The sequence below is a fragment of the Panthera tigris genome, chromosome F3, assembly GCF_018350195.1.
Source record: "Panthera tigris isolate Pti1 chromosome F3, P.tigris_Pti1_mat1.1, whole genome shotgun sequence".
In the NCBI taxonomy this organism is placed as follows: domain Eukaryota; kingdom Metazoa; phylum Chordata; class Mammalia; order Carnivora; family Felidae; genus Panthera; species Panthera tigris.
In genome coordinates, this window is record NC_056678.1 from 15,067,222 (window position 1) to 15,089,072 (window position 21,851).

The 21,851-nt window shown below is 42.6% G+C and overlaps 1 long non-coding RNA gene across 2 annotated transcripts; it reads left to right on the forward strand.

The window, feature by feature from the left end:
* Positions 1–246: 246 nt before the first annotated feature.
* LOC122235753 lies at positions 247–21,113 on the forward strand. 2 transcript variants are annotated; one of them, XR_006213793.1, is made up of 3 exons: positions 247–667; positions 19,415–19,608; positions 20,333–21,113. It is a non-coding gene; the product is annotated as an uncharacterized LOC122235753 (long non-coding RNA). The 2 variants fall into 2 exon arrangements; XR_006213794.1 differs by lacking the exon at positions 247–667 and adding an exon at positions 18,561–18,717.
* Positions 21,114–21,851: the final 738 nt, after the last annotated feature.

The following is a 21,851-nucleotide window of genomic DNA, read 5'->3' on the forward strand; positions in this document are numbered from 1 at the left end:
GTTAAGTCCATGGCACAAGAGAAAGAAAAAAGGAAGAGTAGGGAGGACGTTGTCAGAAACACAAGGCTCTCGGCTCATTCTGGAGCCAGATCCTCTCAGCCCAACTCTGCTCTATCAGTCTTCTGGCCCGGAGGGTGACACCCACAGCCTGTTTATCAGAGCCAAGCAGCGATGACACATCCAGGCCTTTGCCAGGCAGCATCCTGATATAGGTATCAAAGTCCAGCCCTCCAGCGCTGTGTTGCATAGACCCAGCTGAGACCAGAGCTCCAGAAGACACCAGCAGGGTTTCCCTGGCCATGGAGAGTTTGGCTCAGGACCTGCCTGCCTCTCTGCTCAGTAGGCAACGGGCTCTGAGCAGGCATCCCGGCCCGAGGGATGGGCTGGTTGTTCCTTGACGCCTATTTCAGCTAAGGAGGCTGGGTCGACAGGTGTAACCGGGTTTTCCCCCAGTGCCCACCCTTTCCTAGCAGACAATCAGAGGGAGAGAAGACCACATTTTGGATTTCTCTGGGGGAAGGAAATTAAAAGCCAACAGGTCTCTCTCCCTGGGAGAGTGGAGGCACCCGCCAGGGTTCCCAGGAAACTGCCAGCTCAGCCTACCTGACAAATAACCTCTCCTGACAAGTGGCCAATTGACTCAAAACAGCAGCGCCGCTGACGAAAAGTAAGTTGCCTCTTTTTGAAAAGCACAAGGTATTTCATATGTGGGATCCGATCTCCTTCCCTCTGCAGATGCAGGAATATGATGAGTTGGGTCACCCCTTCACAGTGGAGCTGACTCACTTTTACCCCCATGCGAATGCCCGAGGGAATTGGCAGCTTGAGGTGGGCACAGGACCTGTGGTGACTGTTGATGCTTCTGCACGTGGGAATACCTATGATGGATCAGCTCCACAGTTGGGCAGGGCCCAGGCTTGTAACTCCTGGCCTCTGAACAGAGTGTGTTTTGTTGCCTTGTTTGAGGCCAGCTTTAAACTTAAACGTATGTAGGAGAAAAAAAAAGATCATGTTTTTCCCTATTAGACAATCTAAAAAAACCTGGCAAGGATACAAAGAACCCTTGTTCCCTAGACCAGGATCTGAGGAAAGATTCCATACCCACAAGAGGACTCTGGAATACAACTGTCCCTTTGACCAGGGCTGACGTGGTCGCCTCTGAGAGCTTCAGGAACAGATTACTAGGAGCTGAGGGCTCCACACAACCAGTGAGGCCTTCCAAAGTTGTCAAGTCCAACTAGGGGCTTTGTCCTCCCACCAAAACCATTCTGGGTCAATTGGCCTAAAATCTGTTATAATTCCCCTCTCCTGCCTCCTTGTGAGAGGATATTTTCCTCAGTCAGTCCTCAGTCTCTGCCTTTAATTCTTGTGAGCTTGCTTTTCACCTGGGTGTTAAAGAACGCCCATTTGCCCATTGGAGAAGGAGGTGGTCAGGCTTTTCTTCACAGGCTGCGAGGCCTGATTCCCAGCCTACACCTGGAAGGACCCTCGGTTAACCCTGAAGCTGCAGGTGCACTCATTCATTGAGCAAATCTTGAGGGAGTGCCTTCTATCGACCAGGCCTGATTTAGGTCCTGGAGATAAACTAGTGAGCCAGACAATAATCCCTGCTCTCAGGAAACCTGCCTGTATCCTAACACGTATAAATAAATAAAATACAAATTTTAAATATGACATTTTGGGAAGTGATAATTGCTATGGGGAAAAAAAAAAGCGAAACAAAGGGAGGAGACAACCAAGAAGGCTGATAGAGATGTGAGGACCCAAAGGGACGCAAATCAGGAGAAGGTCACTGGGTAGGGTTGCCTTCTCCTTTTTTTAATTTAATGTTTATTTCTTTATTTTGAGGGGGGTGGGCAGAGCAAGAGAGAGAATCCCAAACAGGCCCCGTGCTGTCAGCCCGGAGCCTGACCCCACTAAACGTGAGGTCTTGACCTGAGCTGAAGTCAGGAGTTGGATGCTTAACCAACTGTGCCACCCAGGTGCCCTGGGTAGGGTTGTCTTCTGATGGGAACACCACTGCTCCCCTCATGCCCAGCCTCTACACTTTGACCAAGAGCTCCTTCTAATGCCCACTTCTCTTCTTTTGATCCTTCTGTTCCTCTCACTCCTTCTAACACCAAAAACTGTGTCTCTTCCTCTGTCCTTCACATTCTCCTGATTTTTGAGGTCCAGCTCAAGTCAGCCTTTTCCCGGGTCCTCTGAGGTATACAGAGCTCTTTCTCCTCTGAGCGCCATAGAAACATTAGACCATACAAGTGCTCACTGATCTTATCTCCCGTAGCATTCTGAACAGACCTAGACCTCAACAGAGGAGGCTTGAGGTCTCAGCATGCGGCTCTGAATCTAGGATGCCAGTATTCATACCAGGCAATCACACCGGCAACCTTCAGTGCTGTTTGGTAAGAGCTGATTCCTTGGTTCCAGGAAGTTCCAGGAAGCTGCAGCTTTTTCTTCTTGAGCCATGAACCACCTCCCCTCCCCATTCTCTCAGTAGAAACCTTGTTAGGATCCATCTGAAATGAATTTTCTCATTTTTATCTCTTATCACTTCAAAATGTAATGAATATTTTCCCCATCTCCCTCCTACTTTAGAAGAATTCATGCTAACTCTTGTCCAAAACACACTTGCTCATCATGGCCACTCACAGGCTCTCAGATCCTGGGGTGGTTTGTTTTTGTTTTGTTTTTTTTTTTTTTGGAAATTTTCAGAAATTCTTGTTTATTCTCTGAAGGTCTTGGCTTCCTCTTCTTAGCACCCAATCAAGTTGAAGTCTTCTCCATTAAAAATAAGAAAAAGTCCTGATGCTTCTTCCTCAAGCTACTACCAAACCATTCCAAAAAAGAAATAAGTGAGTTAGAATAAGGACTTTTGAACCAGATTGCCTACAGCTTTTTTGTTTTGTTTTGTTTTGTTTTTATTTATTTTTTTTTTAATTTTTTTTCAACGTTTTTTATTTATTTTTGGGACAGAGAGAGACAGAGCATGAACGGGGGAGGGGCAGAGAGAGAGGGAGACACAGAATCCGAAACAGGCTCCAGGCTCCGAGCCATCAGCCCAGAGCCCGACACGGGGCTCGAACTCACGGACCGCGAGATCGTGACCTGGCTGAAGTCGGACGCTTAACCGACTGCGCCACCCAGGCGCCCCTGTTTTGTTTTGTTTTTAATGTCAAGGATTCCTTCAGGAAATATTTACTTTTAATTTTTTTTAAGATTTTTATTTTTATGTAAACTCTACACCCAACATGAGTCTTGAACTCAAGAGTCACATACTCTACTGACTGAGCCAGCCAGGTGCCATAGATTGCCTGTAGTTTGAATGCCAGTTCTGCTGTTGTTAACAGTGGCTGTGGACAACTTACTGAACCACTCTATGCTTCAGTTTCCTCATGTGTAAAAGTGGAGATAATAATAATAACTATCTCATCACGTAGAGTTGAAAAATTAAATAAGTGCATTTTTGTAAGCCACTTAGGACAGTGCCTGACACATAAATGCTATGGAAGTGTTTGTTAATTAAAATGAATAATGTTAAGAATTATCTATTATTATTTCTTTCATTCCCTTGGTCCTGTTCCTTCTTAGAGCTACTGATCTGTCTGTTGTCCTTCGTCACCAAACTTGTCACATGGATGGTTTCCAATGCACATTCTCCATTACTTGCCTCTATTTCCTCATGTCTCTTTCGTCCTTCAACCTGCTACTGAAACCACCCCCTTCAAAGCTGTCAGTGGCCTATTAAGCTGCCGACACAAAGTTTCTTCTCATTTCATTTGGCTCCTGGTATCTGCCTTGGAATTTCTTCCTCCCTTTGGCTTTCCTGCCAGTCCAGCTTCTCCTCAGCTGTCTTCTCTCCATGGACTCCACATGGACCTTCATGTAGACCTTCCATAGAAGGTCTTCCATAGAAGACCTTCCATAGGTTTTTCTTGGCCTCTTCTCATGCTATACCCACTCCCTGGCAGTGTCATCCATGGTCCTTCCTTCAACTATTGCCTCCATGCCATTGACTCTCACACTCATTAAGCCTGGCATTTTCCTCTAAGCACCAGCCCAAAAGTCCAACTGACCAGACAACTATCTTATCAAATATTCAGTTACAACACATAAATCTTCCCTCTCTCATGCATTGTTTCAAGTCTCTGTTTTGGCACTCAGTCACAAAAGCTAGAAGCTATAGTCTCTGCTGTTCTATACCTGTATGTGTCTTTGCATTTTACAAATCAGTCGTCACATCCCTTAGTTTAATCTGCTCCTCACAATGACCTGGAGAGCATTATTTGATTAAGTGATTTATAAGTCTTCATTTGGATGAGTCTTCTTTTCCTAGACTGACAAAATATGCCAATCCTTTTAAGAAAGGGTGATACAACTCTTTTTATAAAGGAAGAAAACGCGGCTTATGGAGATTAAGTAATTTATCTAAGGTGTTGGAAGAGTCAAATGAGATAGCATGTGACTCAAAATGAGATAGCATTGACTCAAAACAGCAGCGCTAACTCATTGTTAATGAGTTAATGAGCTTCAGAGACCATAAAAGATTATGTAAATGCAAGGTTTTCATACTTACTAATAAATTATGAAATTTTTGGTGACACAACAAATTTGGTAAATGTCATAAGAGTAGTACTAAGTGTATAGAAATACAAAGGAGAGGAAAATCCGTTTAGTTAAGAATAATAAAGATCTTGGGAGAAGCATAGGATTTTAAAAGATGGACCACCCTCTCAATGTCTCATTCTTGTCCCCCATCTTTGCATTTGTCCTGTGGGCTTGAATGATCCTTTCTTAGCACCTCCATGTAACGGCTGGAGATTTCCTCCAAAAGTGACAGATAGATGGGAAGCACCTTTCAAAATGACATTTGGGTACAAAGTCAAAAGGTCACCTTCTTCAGGGGCAATAAAAAAGTCATCTAAGACTGACAAAAGCTCACACCACACTGCCTGCCACGTGGACAGCAAAAAACACGAAAGAGCATAGGACAGTGAATTGTAGAAGCTTCAGTGGCATTTGGGCAAAGCCCAAGTGTTTCTGAGTTGTGAAACCAGAACCAACAATAAATTCCTCAATGGGTGGTATGATGACAGTTAGCTCAGGCTCATGTTTCTGGAGCATGCTGTTTGGGAATCACCTTGCATGCTGCAGTCGATGTGGTGTTGAATGGGTCTTAAGGAAATATGAGGATGTTTTCTTTTTTTTTTTTTTTTTCAATGTTTTTTATTTATTTTTGGGACAGAGAGAGACAGAGCATGAACGGGGGAGGGGCAGAGAGAGAGGGAGACACAGAATCGGAAACAGGCTCCAGGCTCCGAGCCATCAGCCCAGAGCCTGACGCGGGGCTCGAACTCACGGACCGCGAGATCGTGACCTGGCTGAAGTCGGACGCTTAACCGACTGCGCCACCCAGGCGCCCCGATGTTTTCTTTTTTTTAGGAAGCCCATGGCTATTAAACTGGAAAGCCATCTTTGAGAAAAGAAGGAATAGAATAGAGGCTTTTAGCCCACTGATGTCAAATCACTCTATTTCCCATAAGTCTAAGTTGAGATTTAGTTGGATTGGGCTAAATCAGGCCCTTGCAGACTTCTTGGGTACAATAAATCAGGGTATTGTCCAACGTCAGGAAGAAGGTAGCTCAGATGGTTTCTCTACTCTGTAGCAGCCATTACCTGTACCTAAAAGATCAGCCATTCTTCTGAAGCTTGGCTTCCCCAAAGCCACCCCACTACTATCACAATGGTACACACAGTATATGTAGTTTCTATTCTGACCCTTCCATGGAGATAGAAAGACAGAGGTTGTAATTCTCCATCAAAATTAAGTGAATAATGTATAAGTTAGATTTCAGTTGGATGGTCTTCTAAATGACCAGAGGCCATGTCTAGAGGTTGCCAACTTGATTGGGCCTAGAGAGGATGTACTCACAGACTCGGTCTCTGTCTCCTTGGTTTCCCAAGTGCCACACTGTCACTAATGGTGCCTTACTATTATTTGACTGATTGAGTCAGTCTTAATTTACAAGTCTCCTATTCCCAGACTGGCAAAATGGGCTTATCGCCAATTCTTTCCCAGAACTGTTGTGAGGATTAATGAGATTTTGCTTGTACAGGGCTTGAGTTTCTGCTAAGTGGAACACTGGACAAACAGAGTATAGTAATTATTTAACTCAACTGAAATTTCTTTTCACTGTTACTCATGAGCAGTGATATCATGAGAACCAGTCCCGAAACTGGAACCGCTATGAGCTATCGAGCCATGAAAGTCAGTGGGTGCTCCTTTACCTAAAAATGTGATCACAGACGTAGATCTTGCCAATCTGCTCTGACAGTTATGAATAAGCTATGTCACGTCTAAGTTCAGATCACTAAGAGGTCCTGTTTCCAGTGGATAGGGAGAGGCCATCAGAGGGTGTCCAGGCAGTGACCCAGCCTGGGAAGTTCTGTCCCAAGATGATGGAAAAGACTAGAAGCAATAGAACTGATCCCAGCTCCCAGGAACTTCACAACCTGTTGAAGATGTAAGAAAGCTTTATTGCACAAAGTGCAGTGTTTCAATTAAAATGTGATGAGAGGCCTCTTCAAGGTCCCTAAATTGGCCATGTAGGCTGCCGTGGAAATAAGGGACTGGGGATGGAGGGAGGAAACTGAGTCACTAATAGGGAATAATTCATTTGAGTCTCTGGGTTTGAGGCTATAAAGATCCAGCATCTTTGTGTAGGACCTGCTGGTGTCAGCAGTTTTTCTCAGGTGTCTTCTGTTCCATGCTTCTTTGAGCACTAACTCCCTTTCCCCACCTCACATCTAAGGAACACTAACCTGGAACAACAGGGTCAGAAGAAACCCCTAATGCTTCTCCCAGGGTGGGGTGGCTAGAGAGTGAAGGGCCAGCTGGAGAGGGCCTCATCTCTACAGCCAAAGTGGGGTATGAGGGAGGAATCTGCAACAAAGTATAGCTGGAAAATGACAGATACTTGCCTTAAATTTGTTTACCACTTGCTTCCAGTTGAAAAGGGAAACCTAGCCTATGATATCAAAACTAACATCACTCATAACTGTGTAGGGAGCATCATTGACCGACAACCCCAGCTGCTGCCCATCTGGATCCCCCACCATGTTCATACTGAGGCTGCACTCCCTACAGACTGTTGCTAGCCACTGAGGAAGCACAGACCTATTCCTGCAAGATTTGGGACTCGCCCAATAGGTGGCTCTGGCTCAAGGACACCCTATCAGCTTGGCCAAACTTCCCTGGAATTGTGTTGCAGTCAGATCTGCATCATGGCCTGAAAGCTCTCCCCACCTTCTCCTGCACCTCCCCCTTTATCCTTCATAGGCATTGACCCCGACACAGTTCTTGCACATATAATTCATCCTTGGATCTGCTTCTAAGAGGACCTGCACTAGCATAATCATTAGCAAAAGCAATATGTTCTTCTCAGTAACAAGAATAGATCTATTGCATTCTCTGTGGAGGGTACTATACAAAGGTTGAGGGACAGAGGAAGCATACAAAGAGATATAGGCCACAGTCCCTACTGGAATAGGTAATGTGAGTCTCATAGATACAATGGCAAACAATAAAAAGTATATGCTTCTAACACAATACTGTAATTATTTATTTATATGACTATTTCCTCTTCTATATCTCAGTGGGACTAGTGTTACTTAAACTGTGAGTCAAGACTCATTAGGAATGTTAAAATCATAGCAGTGGGTCACAACCAGCATCATTTAAGACAAAATAGAAGATATTAGAAGGCAGCATACATAGACATTGTATTGTGAAACGTGTGTGTGTGTGTGTGTGTGTGTGCGCGTGTGTGTGTATAAAGACACAAATATACAATTGTGTGATGGATTATGTTGTAAAATATATTTCTTACCTCAAGAAATTTTGAAACTGAGGGAGACCAGGAGCTTCCCGAGGACAGTGGCAGTGTCCTTTCTTAGGGCTACATCCTCAGTGCCTAGAGAGTTACCTACTTACATGTAGGGACTCAATAAGTGTTTATTGACGATGTGCGCTTTAGACGGTTATTATTACATGTCAGCTTGACTGGACTAAGAATGCTAGATGGTTTGTAAAATATTTCTGGGTATTTCTGTGAGGGTGTTTCCAAAAGTCATTAGCATTTGAATCGGTTGACTAAGTAAAGATCTCCATCACTAGTGTGGATGAGCATCATCCAATCCATTCAGAGCCTTAATAGAACTAAAGGAGTGGAGGAGTTATAAATTTGGTCTCTGCTTGAACTGGGATATCCATTTTCTCCTGTCCTCAGACACTGGCATCTCTGGTTCTCGGGCCTTCATACTCAGACCTGGACCTACACCATTGGCTCCCTTGGTTTACTGTCACAGACTATGAGTCTGGAGTTCTCTCTTGTCCAGCAAGAGAGTGGACACAGAATTGAATACGAGAGAGGCTAATGTCTGGGAGGAGACAAAATCCCTGAACAGGGGTTTCTTCTCCATATTTATTGAGCTCTCAAGATATTACCCACATGGTGAATGTAAAGAAAACAAGATCTTACACATGTGAACATGGCAAAAACAATCAGACAGTAATCATTAACTTGTGTGTATAAGAAGCAAAGGGTCTGGGGGGCAAGTGGAGTTTGTGATCAAGGTACATTGGCACAAGATGGAAAGTAATTTCCTGCAGGTGATATAACAAGTAACTCATGATCCCATTACAATATCTCACTAGCTAACCTCAGACGCTTTCACCTTGTGGTGGCAGCTTTCTGCCCTAAGCTTTTTTCCAACCCATTTATGTAACTAGAACCTATTTCCCCACAGTTTGCAGGCCTTTGGGTTTGGACTAGAACTCCACCACTGGATTTCCAGCTTTGTAACAGTAGGCTGTGGGCTTTCTCAGTCTCTGTAATCACATGAGCGAGTCCCTTGTAATAGATCTCTTTCTATATACTTTGTATATCCTATTGGTGCTCTTCTCTAGAGAAGCCTAACTAACATGGTGCTGAATAAGAAAAAGAGACAGTCATGAAACAGAAGAGAGGAAACCTGAGTTAGACTTTGAAAGGAGTGTTTCAGAAAAATGGAGAGGAACAGAAAGAAAATTCAGAAGGCACAACGTGAGCAGAGAATCAAAGGTTAGGATCCTCGTGATATATTAGAGAGGTTGAGTAGACCAGTTAGATTGGCTTAATGTCCATCAGCATGGAAAGAAATCAGGGAGGAAGATGAACTCAGCCATAAATTGATGTCAAATGGCCAACACAATTCTCTAAGCATGACTTTCTGCAGTGATAAGGTAATAATGATAATGACAAAATCATGTCCAGTACGTACAAAAGGCATCTTTCAAAGACCTCAAAGTATGTTAATATGCTGCATTGTTCATATTTTTGATAATTCTATGAGGCAGCTTCAGGGAAGCTATCATCATCTCCATTATATAGGTAGGAAAACCAAAATAGAGGGAGTGAGAGTGTCTTAATTCCACATCCCACTAGTGAACTAGCTGGAATTCTCTACCTCAGCTATCTCTTCTAGAGCCAATCCTTGTTGTTAACATCTGCCCCAATTCCCATTCTGTGTAAGTCTGTACATGTTTATCACTTTCAGGGAACTAACTGGATTTCAAACTACTTCACCTTTTTCCTTGGTAAGATGGACCAGTTATATCTGCCCTTTTAGTGTTACACAAATATTTCTCACTGATGCCTGAAATGAAATCTTTGTGTCTAAAGGTAGCAGAGCCAAATGACAAGTGGCTCTTAAAGTGAATTTCTAGTCTAATATAAGTTCATTCCATTTGTCTATTGGATTCTTCTGCCTTCAGATTCCATCAATTTCTCTCTTTATTCTGTTCCTCTCCCCACCACATGCACCAATAAGACACGATGTATAGTCCCAGATAATGATTACTGAAGGCAACTGAATAGTTCACAAACCTCCTCAACTACTACTATTTCCTTTTGTTCTTCATGGCCCACTGTAACAGACTGATCTCCTGCCCCAGAGCTCCTTAGGGATCATTTTACTTACCCTGAAGGCAGATGCAAGGGTCAGTTATGGTTTCAACTGATTTTCCCAGAGCTCAGTTGACTAGCAGCTTATGCTTTGACTTCTTCAAGGTCGCCTGGGCTTGTTAAGCATTTCCAGGTCACATTGTACTTCTTCCTCCTTTCCAAGGCCAATCAATATTTCTTCCAATGATTGGATGTAGATGTCTATTGTGTCAGGCTCATTCAGGTTCAGATCTGCAAAATCATGATTGTCCATGGCTTGTACTTTACTTCCTAGCTCTCTCTGAGCTAAATTGGCTGTGTTTAGTGCCAAAAGGGCAGCATAATGTATAAGAAACAGCATAGACTCTGGAGTTCTACAGACCTGGGTTTCCAGTTCTGCTGTGCCTGCTTGCTTATAACCATGGACTTGGCCTTTAGGTAATCCTTTTGAGTCTCAGTACACTGCTTTAGTCTTTCCAGTGCCTAGTAGAGTCCTAGACAAAAAGTAAATGCTAAGTTAGTGCCCGTTGACTTCATTTGACTGAACTTGCCCATAGGACATTTTATTAAGATTAAAACCCATCCCTCTAAGCTATATCTAGGTCAAAGCCATCACTGATGGAAAGATACTGGCCATAGGAATGGCTTCTGCAGTAGCCGGATACTGTTGATACTTCTTTCTTCTTACTGTTCTCCCAGACGTAAAGACTTCCTCCTAAATCTGGAGTTGAATGAACTTATAGGCTGCTCTGGTATTGGAAGGTGGGTCACATCTCTTAGGGAAACCCCTGAAGATTATATCAGAGCTCTGATCCTCCCTTATGACACCTACATTGACCTAGGAAGCATAGGAAGAAATGGAAAGCTGAAAAAACAAACAAAAAAACAAACCAAACCAAACCAAAACAACAACAACAACAACAACAACAAAACACCCATACCTCTAAAGCCTAAAGCCAAATGAAATGGTCTTTTGGGACCACCTGGTATGTAGGTGGGGAGCAAGGGCCTGTGGCAACTGCAAGGGTGACAGCAAGGTCCCTCTCTTCTCACCACTCTCCCACCACTTCCCTACATATATTCCAAAGTCCACACATAACAGAACTATTTGCAGTTTCCTGAAGTGCCTGCCTTTTTTCTTTTTTTTTTTTTTCTGCCTCTAGGCTTGTATAGATGCTAATACTCTGTCTTCCTAGAATGTCTTCCCCTGCCCGATCTCCTGCTACTTATCCTGGGGGCTCAGCTTGGTATCAGTTCCTCTCTTTTCATGAGTCTTCTTCCTCATCACTGGCCCAGATATTGCTTTATAGTACCTTCTCCCTATCCTCATATGTCACATGTGATACTGTAATTGCTAATTTACTTGACAGTCCCCAGGATGGTGATGACAATGACAATACAGATGCCATCTATTGAATGCTTCCTATGTTCCAGCTTTATGTCATTAATTATTACACCAACCATGTGAAGTAGTATGATTCCCATTTTATAGATGTGAAAAATGAAGCTCAGAAAGACTTTATTCACATTTATGCAATTAATAAGAGGCAGAGTCAGGATCAGAACACAGGTCTATTGACTCGAAATCTGATTTTTCACCCCTACACCAAAATTTTCACCATGACCCAGTGTGAAGGCACGGGTCACACTTTCCATCTCTGTATCCTGTGTCTAGCACAATGCCTGGAATGATGTAGTTCTGTGTAGTTGCCGTTAAATAACAAAAATTCAACTGAGTAATTTTAAAGATCAAGTTGGCTTTTTTCCAACACTTCATGAATCAGGAAGCCTCCCTAGCAAAAGGAAGAAGTTTTACAAAGCTGTAGAGAAGGAAAGGTTTTTAAAGGCAGAAAGGAGGTGGGAAAAGGAAATTATTAGCACACAGTGCATTGTTTCAGGTAAAGTTGCCTTCCTACAGGAACAGAAGGGGTCTATCGGGTGGATTATCTCACTAGGGTTGACCAAGTCTTTCCATGTGGACTGATTATAGGTTACATTTGGGCGTGGGGATTGAAACTGCACTTAGGTTAGGTACTGAGTCTTGATTTGCAAACATGCGATTTAGCACAAGTGACTCCATTACAGGCCTATTGTCTCCTTTGTAACAGTGCTCAATAACATGTTTGCTAAATCAATGAATGGAGGCAGTCAGCCTTAACTTGTTCCTGATAATCTCAATATTTACTTCCTGGCCCTGGATATTCATTTGAGAGAGTCAGTTAAGTTTGAAGTAAAAAGATATTTCAAGGACAGCAGCAAGAGAATTTTTTGTAACTTGGCTATGAATATATTAGACATGATTGGACTGCATGAGTTACTGGGATAGATAGTTATATAAAGCAGGTCAAGCATGCAGTGATGAAATGGCTACAAATAAATTGTATTTATCCCCAAAACTCCCACAAAGGGCTTAACAGAGTTTAGCGTTCTGCTGAGGCAAGGCCTTGGGCAAATACCTTGGCCTTATTTGCACAATAAACAAGTGGTCCCCAGTACAAGGTAACCTCAGCCAGGCAAGCTGCTTGGAAAGCGGTTTGGGGCTCAGAACAAGTTTGAAGCAGTTTCTCTGTTGGAGTAGGAAGAAAGAATAGGTCACTTTCTTCAAAAAACCTGCAAACAGGCCTAGAAAGGCTTTGTCCACATTTATACAGTTATTAGGACTCAGGGTCAGGATTAGAACACAGGTCTGATTTTCTCCACTACATCATGCAGCCGTCCCAGGTTAAACCATCCCTGGCCACCAAAAGATTAATGGCAGAGTCTGTACTAGAACCTTCCACATTCTCCTTGCTTCACACAATGGTTCTCCTCTGTAGAGAGCAGACCTCAAGGAACAAGATCTTTGAACTTCCTTGTTGAGCAAATAAGAGATTGTTTCTTCTTGTTCCTTGGGGAAATTCTTCCTATACAAGAGAAATATACCATTATTGACTCTTCATTGAATTTGAATTTCCATCCTGGCTGGGTCCTGAGCCTCCTTTTACCACTGACTTCCATCAAAATTAAGCACAAGGAGGTCTTTAAAAAATTTTTTTTTAATGTTTTATTTAGTTTCGAGAGAGAGAGAGACAGAGCATGAGCAGGGGAGGGGCAGAGAGAGAGGGAGACACAGAATCCGAAACAGCCTCCAGGCTCTGAGCTGTCAGCACGGAGCCTGATGCGGGGTTCGAACTCACAAACCGCGAGATCATGACCTGAGCCAAAGTCGGGTGCTTGACCGACTGAGCCACCCAGGCACCCCTAAGCACAAGTAGGTCTTTACAAAACTCACAAAAGTGCAATCTTCCCCACTTGGGCAAAATAAGAGGTGATGTACTAAAACTACCTAATTCTTCTTGAGCAGAAAATACACACCAATCTCAGAGCATACCAATTGCTATGGTGCTTGTCTTCTCTTTCCAATTTTCTCTATCGGCAGAATTCTTCCCTTGGTGCTCTTTGGTTTTAGATACATTACATGTTTTCTAGTCATAGCTGAGCCTACGTGTATTTGCGACTATGGTCTTTGTTAGAGATTAAATCTATCTTGATGTTCTAATCTATTACCCCCCTAAGTTTGCCATTGTATTGCTCTTAGATTTTCCTTACTGAATTATAATTATTTACATAGGGGTTCCAAAATTACAGGCAATTATAAAACCCCAAGCTTGGAAGTTAGGAGGTAGTTAACTGGTGGATCTGGAAGTGAACTTCTATAGATGATAACTAAAATTATGAATTCATTCATTCATTTCAATATTTATTGAGTATATAGTATATGCCAGGCAGAGTGCTACAGGGCTGAGTATATAGGTAAATAAAACATTTCTCTGCCCTTAAGGGGTTGTAGCTGATGAGGAAACATAAGGGAAGCTGATAGGCCACAAACATCCCTGCTCCCACTCCCAGGTGGGATATGTGTGATATTCCTAGGGCACTCCCAAGAACAAAAGAAAGGGGAAAACAAAGGGTTAACTGATCATAGTCCTGCAGGACCTGAGTCTCCATCTATTTGAAAATATCATAGTAAATCACAAGAAAAAGGCAATCCTGGAGCTGCGACATCCCCCCATCCACAGTAATGTGGGAAACAAAGGCAGAAAGAAATGGCAAAAAGAACTAAGTTTCTTTATAAACCTGCAGCCCAGTGACAAATACTTGAGGCTGGCAGAGTAAAACGTTTCTCCGGGAACTCCCTACTGTCTTAATGTTAATGCTTTGCTAGAGGGAAAAACAACCTTAGCTTGACAATAGCTAGGCCTCCACTATCCTGGGAGTCCCTTTTAGCATATGAAAATCTCACTGGAAACTTCCCCTGGACCTTACCTGCCTCAACTGCATAGTACATAACCAGTCTCTCCTCATGATCCCGAGGCAGCTCTTTCTGCCCACGGTTCCTGTCCCCATGCTTTAATAAAATCACCTTTTGCACCAAAGACGTCTTCAAGAATTCTTTCTTGGTCGTCAGCTCTGGACCCCACAAACCCCACTGTCACCCCAGAAACCTCATCAGTAGCCTACTGGAAACTTTAGTGGAGTTTCTTCAAATGTCATTTGGTGCTTACCAGGGGCAGGGGAGTGGGGAAATTGGGGAGATGTTGTTTAAGGGTACAAACCTACAACCAATAGATGAGTCTTGGAGATCTATTGCACAGCATAGAGATTGTAGACTGCAGTGCAATTTTTTTTAATGTTTATCTATTTTTGAAAGAGAGAGAGCACACGCGTGCATGAGCCGGGAGAGGGGCAGAAAGAAAGGGAAATACAGAATTTGAAGCAGGCTCCAGACTCTGAGCTGTCAGCACAGAGTCCGACGCCAGCCTTGAACTCACAGACTGCGAGATCATGACCTGAGCCAAAGTCAGACGCTTAACTGACTGAGCCACCCAGGAGCCCCTACAGTGCAATTTTTTAAACTTCAAAGTTGCTAAAAATCTGTATCTTAATTTTTCCCACCACAAAAAAGAAAAGAAATAATTATGTGACATAATAGAGGTGTTAGGTAACCTAAGGTGGTAATCATATTGCAATATATAAATGCATCAGATCAAGACATTGTATATTTTAAACTTACACAGTGTAATATCAATCATATTTCAATTTAATAATTCACTTGAGGGGCATCTGAGCGGCTCAGTCAGTTAAGCTCCAACTTTGGCTCAGGTAATGATCTCATGGTTTGTGAGTTTGAGTTCTGCTGACAGCTCAGAGCCTGGAGCCTGCTTTGGATTCTTTGGGTTCTGTGTCTCCCTCTTGCTCTCTGCCCCTACCCCACTCATGCGTGCACACTCTCTCAAAAATTAACATTTAAAAATTTTTTTAAAAAAAGTAATTTGATTTCGTTTTAAATCAAAATACATCCAAGGACTGAGGTTGCCTACTTGGACGATCAAATTCCTGCTGTGAGGTTTGGATACAAATACATTTATTTTCATAAAAGAAGTTCCCCTAAAATCTTAGGGAAAGTATAAAGCAATTACTGAGATACAGAATGAATACATCAGGTAAGCTTTAGTTACATCTTTCTACTTACTAGAAAGAACTGGTGGAGTTGGTGCATGGAATCTTGGTGGTTCATTTCTGTATTGACAGCAGATAATATTTACGAAAGTGCCTTTACATTTGTAAAGGGAAAGCATAGCTGTTGTTACACACTGACCTCTAAAGATCTATGGCCATGAGAATTTCATGTGATTGGATAGGAGTCTGGAGGCCGACTATACAGCCACTAGAAATAGCTTGTGGAATTTTCTTGACTGTCTTAAGCTTTAGACTTTTGCTTGTGAAATGGGGTTAGATCTAATCTCTCTACCTCACTGAGTGGTAGAGATGACCAAATGAGATAATGAGAATTGACAATGTAGACGCTATCTTTCCCCCCTTACCCCATAATCAGTGTCCCCATCTCCCAGTTCACAGAAAGTATGTTTAGAGGGAGGGAAGCGAGGTGAGGGAGACTGCTTTCCTCTGGTGAGTCCTGTGAAGAAAGAGGAAGAAGTGGTAGGTAATGTGGTGTCACTGGCTCAGCATCCCACTAAATACGAGCTCGGTGGTTACAAAGGTGGGTTTTTAAAGAAGCCCCATAGCATATTCCCCTGCCTCTGTCCAGAACATCAGACATGTATTAGGTAATTATCTCATGAAAGACATTGGGCTTCAGCCTGGGTGGCTCAGTTGGTTAAGCGTCTGACTTCAGCTCAGGTCATGACCTCATGGTTTGTGGATTTGAGGTCCCCATTGGGATCTCTGCTCTGAGCATGGAATCCACTTCAGAACCTCTGTCTTCCTCTCTCTCTGCTCCTCCCCTGCTCACTCTCTTTCTCTCTCAAAAATGAATAAACATTAAAAAAAAATTTTTTTAAGATGAAAAAAGCATAGTCCTGGGGCACCTTGTTGGCTCAGTCGGTTGAGCATGTAGCTCTCGATCTCGGGGTTGTGAGTTTGAACCCCAGGTTGGGTGTAGAGATTATTTAAAGAAAGAAAGAAAGAAAGAAAGAAAGAAAGAAAGAAAGAAAGAAAGAAAGAAAGAAAGAAAGAAATAAATATTTATAAAAAAAGTACAGTCCCTACTCTCAAGGAAAACTGCAGAGAAGTGACCCCTTTCAGAGGTTTCAAGGAGAAAACAGTTCACAAGACGGACAATGAAGGAAGAGAGATCTTTATTAGTTAATTGTATCAGGATGAAGAAACTTTAGATGACAAGTTTAAACAAAGGCTGAATAATTATTCCCATCACTCAACGACGTGTGTGAGGCCTCATTTCTTGTAGAGTGAAACAATAGATCACCCAGAATAAAGGAGCTCCTTGCTCACGTTGGAGATGTCTTGAATTTCATTCCCAAACTTTCTTAGATGTGAGGTTCCAAGAATAATTGAGTTTGCAGTAAGACATAGAAAAAAAAAAGAAAATTTTAGGGGTGCCTGGGTGGCTCAGTTGGTTAAGCGTCCAACTTCAGCTCAGGTCATGATCTCATGGTTCATGAGTTTGAGCCCCATGTCAGGCTCTATGCTGACAGCTCAGACAGCCTGGAACCTGCTTTCGATTCTGTGTCTCCCTCTTTCTCTCCCCCTACCCTGCTCAGACTCTGTCTCTCTCTCTCAAAAATTAACAAATATTTAAAAAAAAGAAAAAAGAAAATAGAAAATTTTAGAGAGACACTGGAAAATAACAGAAATGGATGTACAACTTCAGGAGGATTTGTAATGGAAGACATATGGCAGATCAACAAATGAGGACTCGACTAAATAAATAACCTAGGTATTCATTCTACAGCAATTATGTTACTAATCAGGGTAAAGGTAATCTAAACAAAAAAATCTAAAAAGCTAACATCTAGATGGATCTCAAGTTTTTGACCATTGTGTTATTAAGTTTATTTAAATCTTCTTTTATAATATCTAGTTATAATTTGGCCAAGATTAAGTCTGGTGATATTAAACGCTGAATGGATGAAGCCTTGTCTGTTACATTCTTCTATGACCCTTGTAGCCCTTTGCTCCACTATATCTTTGAGCACCAAACAAAATCTGCCTATCTTGGTGAGAGAAATCTGTGGTCTGAAAACCTGCCCAACACATGCCTTTAGCACTTGGGTTCTGGCTCCAGTTTCAACATGGCCCTGCTTTCCACTGATGAAGAGGACCAATGAATCAACAGCAGTAAAGCCTCCATTAGAGAAGAAAATGAAGCTTGTCAAGAAACAGAGAAGAATTTAAGAGCTAGGAAGAGAGCCAGAGAGGCTAAAGGAGGAGTGAGATGCCAACAGGAGATGGTGAACCAGGAGGCCAAATGCTGAAGAGAGGTCTGTGACAGCTGAGAAGAACTGGGTTCAGGGATTAGAACCGGTGGGCAGAGCAGACTGGGAGGAGAAAAGACACAGGGCAGCATGTTAAGGGGAAAAAGAAGCCTGGGAAGAAATGGAGACCAGGTTATGATAATACTGATGACAACCAATGTTTATTGGGGAGTGTAGCTGTGCATTTAGAATTCTGTGAAACACTTGGCCTGTCTTACCTCCTTGCACAGACCCTATTAAGTAGGTAGTATTATTATCCCCATTTTACAGATGAGCAAATTGCAACAGAGACTGGACAGTTGTAATTTGTACACATTAATTTGCTATGTCACATTACTGATAATCTGAAACTGATAAAACTCCGATCAAACTTAGATCTGTTCAGGTTATTGTGCCTCTTACTCTAGGTTTGTTTGATTCAGCGGAAAGAAATAGTTTTTATCTGTATCTCAGGAAGAGAATGTGGGTAGGGGGAGCTTTTATTAAGGCAGGGAAGGCATAAGGACACCGGGAGCAGAGGGCAAGGGAGCAGTGGAAATGGAGGCAGAATATAGAAACAATGAATCTAACGGATGGAAACTTGCAAGTAATGGGGTAAAATTTCCCAAGGAACAGAAAGGGCTCTATAGACACAGCTGGACAAGTTAACTTGAGACATAAGAGAAGGAAGAAAACAGTCACTGGGTTCAATGGTTGGGAAATAATTTTGTTTGAAGTAATTTAAAATTTTTGGATTTTGCAGAGGAAGTCGGTTGTTAACAAATATTCGGTTCTTTCTCTTATGAGTTGTGCACCCTGTCAAATAGAGTCAGCAACAGCATTGCTTGTCATTTCTAATTACTTTCAAGAAATGGATTATAATGCTGAAAAAAATTATCTATCAGTGCTCCATCATGTAAAATATATACATTGCTCCTTTCGCCTGAGGAATTCTTCAGGTTGTCTCTGGATACATAAAGCAGGTAAATTGGAATTCTTTTGATTTCAAGAGTCAGAAACCCAACTTGAACTACTTAGGTAAGAGAAGATTGCCTTGTCTCACACAGACAGACCTCAGGAAGGAGAGAGATGTAACCACCTTGGGAAAACTGGAACCCCCAGTCTTGACTTGATAGGATTTTCTCTTACCTCTTCTTCTGTCTGCTGCTGACTTCATTTGCTCCTACTCCAGGCTACAAGCAGCCCTATGTCAGTCTCCGTCCCTTTTTTACCACACACACACACGCACACACACACACGCACACACACACACACAGAACTTCTCCCAAACTCCAGTTTGAAAATCCCAGGGAAAGACTCAGAAAGCACCAACTGGGTCCTGTGCCCACACATGGGATCAATCACTCCCAAGGAGGATGTGGTCAGCTTGCACTTGGGGCAAGGTGGGGGGTTTCAGTTTCCTGACAAGGGAATGCTATTTCGGAGGAAGAGGGACTGATGGTCAGAAACAAATAAGAGTCTACGTAAGTGCAGTCAGTTCTTTTACAGATGGGGAAAGTGAGACACAGAGACATTAGATGAACTCAGTCTGTGTGAGTCAGAACTAATAGAGTCGGTTCTATTACCAATCTTGGTACTAAATTATTCTAGTTACCGTGTTAAGAATTGGATTTGGTTTCTGGTGTAATTATTGCTGTTCTGCAATTTTGTTCTTTGTAGACAAACCAATAGCAGTTTGAGACGAGGGGTGTTCCAGGTACACGCGCAAGACGCAGCTTCTCCTCCCCACACAAAGTGGTAGGGAAATACTCAGAACAAATTTACCTTGGAGCAGCAAGACTGTGCTTGCTTCAGCCCTGTCTTCACCTGGATTACTCATGGTGATCGCGGGAGGCCCTGCCTGCAGAGTCATGGTGAGTGAGCTGAGGAACGGGAAGCTTGAGCTCCAACTGGTTGGCTGACACAGCCTTTGAGCTATCATTTCATCTTCCACGGCTCATTGAAAGTGAGGACCTGCTTCCTCCCCAGCCCTGAGAATGGGGACATCTAGACATCCTAAAACATAGACATCATATGTCTAACTGGTATCTCTCAACTTTAAATATTTTAAAGGAATTAGCACATTTCCCCCAGGTTAAGGATATTTTTCTCATTAATGAAAGGAATTTGCAAAAGTAGTCGTTGAATGTTTAGAAGTAAAGCAGAACATAAGGATGATCACACAGGCAATGTTCTTGGAAGTACATGTACATGGAAGGAAGGCAACATGAACTTAAAGAATAATGCTTGTGTCTGATTTATTGTGTGCAAATCTTAGCTGGAATGCCAAAAAGATTCAATGGAAAAAGCTCAGCAATTCATTGTTTTATTGTTGAGAAAATGAAGGGACTTGACTAGTCACCTCCAGATTAGTAAGTACAACACACAAAACATGTTCCTCAGCTAACAGAAATGCTCTTAGGATTAAAAATAGTCCTGATGGGTGTTTTGTGTTCTTTCCCACTCACTGGTTCAGAATCAGATTCAACTAATGTTCACGAGTGCCTGCCCTGTGCTGGACACTTTGCTGACTGTTCCTATTACTTCATTTGATTCCTGCTTCTCCTTCAGAAGAGTCTAACTGGTCTCATTTTACAGACACCTGGAGAAACGAAGAGCCTTACCTACGACCTCCTAAGTGTTGAGTGAGGAGCTGGGTTTCTGGCGTGGTCGTCTGGGTTTCTTTTCTGATATCACGGCCTGTGTTGCTTCTACCGACCCTTGTCTCCATGTTATCAGAGTCAGTGAAACCCACCAACACTTAGATGTTAAGTAGCAATGAGGGTAAGAAAAAAAATACTCTTCTTTGCTAACTTCAATTTGATAAACAAAAAGCAGGCAGTTGCATACAGATAATAGAGAACAGAGCAACCCATAATTTGAGTAGTCATGAATCATGATCTTGTTTAAACCCATGTCTTTATGTGTGTGTGTGTGTGTGTGTGTGTGTGTATGTGTGTGTGTGTTCAATTTTTTACAGTGTAAACAAGATCTCCATGCTATAGAAAGGTGTGAAAGGTGAACACAGCAGATTTGAATTACAGAGTATATAGGTGTGGGCTGTCCCCCAGCTCATGGGATTTCATCGAAAGTCCTATGTAGCATGTGTCCAAAGACAACAGTGTCTCGGCAGAAGCCACGTCACATTGGTGATATCAGGGAGTCACGCACCCACGTGGGACCTAAAGATAAGAAATATTCCCGCATAGTCTGTCCCAGTCAATACAATATGTGCCAGCTTCACATGAAATGTCCTTTTGGCAAATACAAAGGTTCTCTTAGGGAAACATAGGATAGACCCATGCTGTTATTTTTATCTAACATTAAAATAGTCAAGTGCATTATTAAAGAACAAAAATCAATTATCCCTAATACATCACCCTACTAATAAGGCTAATTTCACTTTTGTGTAGACCTTCCTGAGGACATCACTGTCTTTAGAATGCATCATTTTGGCTCCTGTGGTCTCTTGGCAAGTGGCAATTTGCAAGAGTTGGAATAACCTCGTTTTGCATTTTATTTTGCAAGACTGTGGCCCTCAGGAGCATGATTGCATGGTGTTTGTCTGTCCTTTTGTGTACTCCCTGATGGTGTTTGGGTGTTCAAACAAACATACTAAGAACAAAGTAAGTGTGCCAAGGAAGACCATCTCTCCGCCGCCTGGCTCACCCCAGTCATTTCTGGTACAGAAGGAAGAACCCAGGGAATGCTTCCTGATTATACATTTTCAGTTTCTTAAGCAACTGCAAGAGGAAGGCTGGGACTAGGCCTTATTTCCTCCGATGCAGTGTGTTTATCAGCCCACTGCCCCTATCACAACTCAGCTTCTAGTTTTTCCATTTTTAATAAATTCCTCTTTTCTTAAAAAAAAAAAAGTCACACCAAAAACTGCACATTCAATGCTGCCAGTAAAATCAGTGAGAAAGGAGAAAGATAGAGGATCTCTTCCACCATTCTTGGGGCTTCCTTTACTATAGGTCAACCCTTCAAATGTGGCTTTTCTTGGCCCATGAGGGAGGACAGAGACGTGGCTTCAAGGGGTCAGCACGATGACCGTAAAGCAGCAGGACTTGTCATGTTCCTCTATCACTCCCTCCTCTTCTCCAGCAATTCCTTC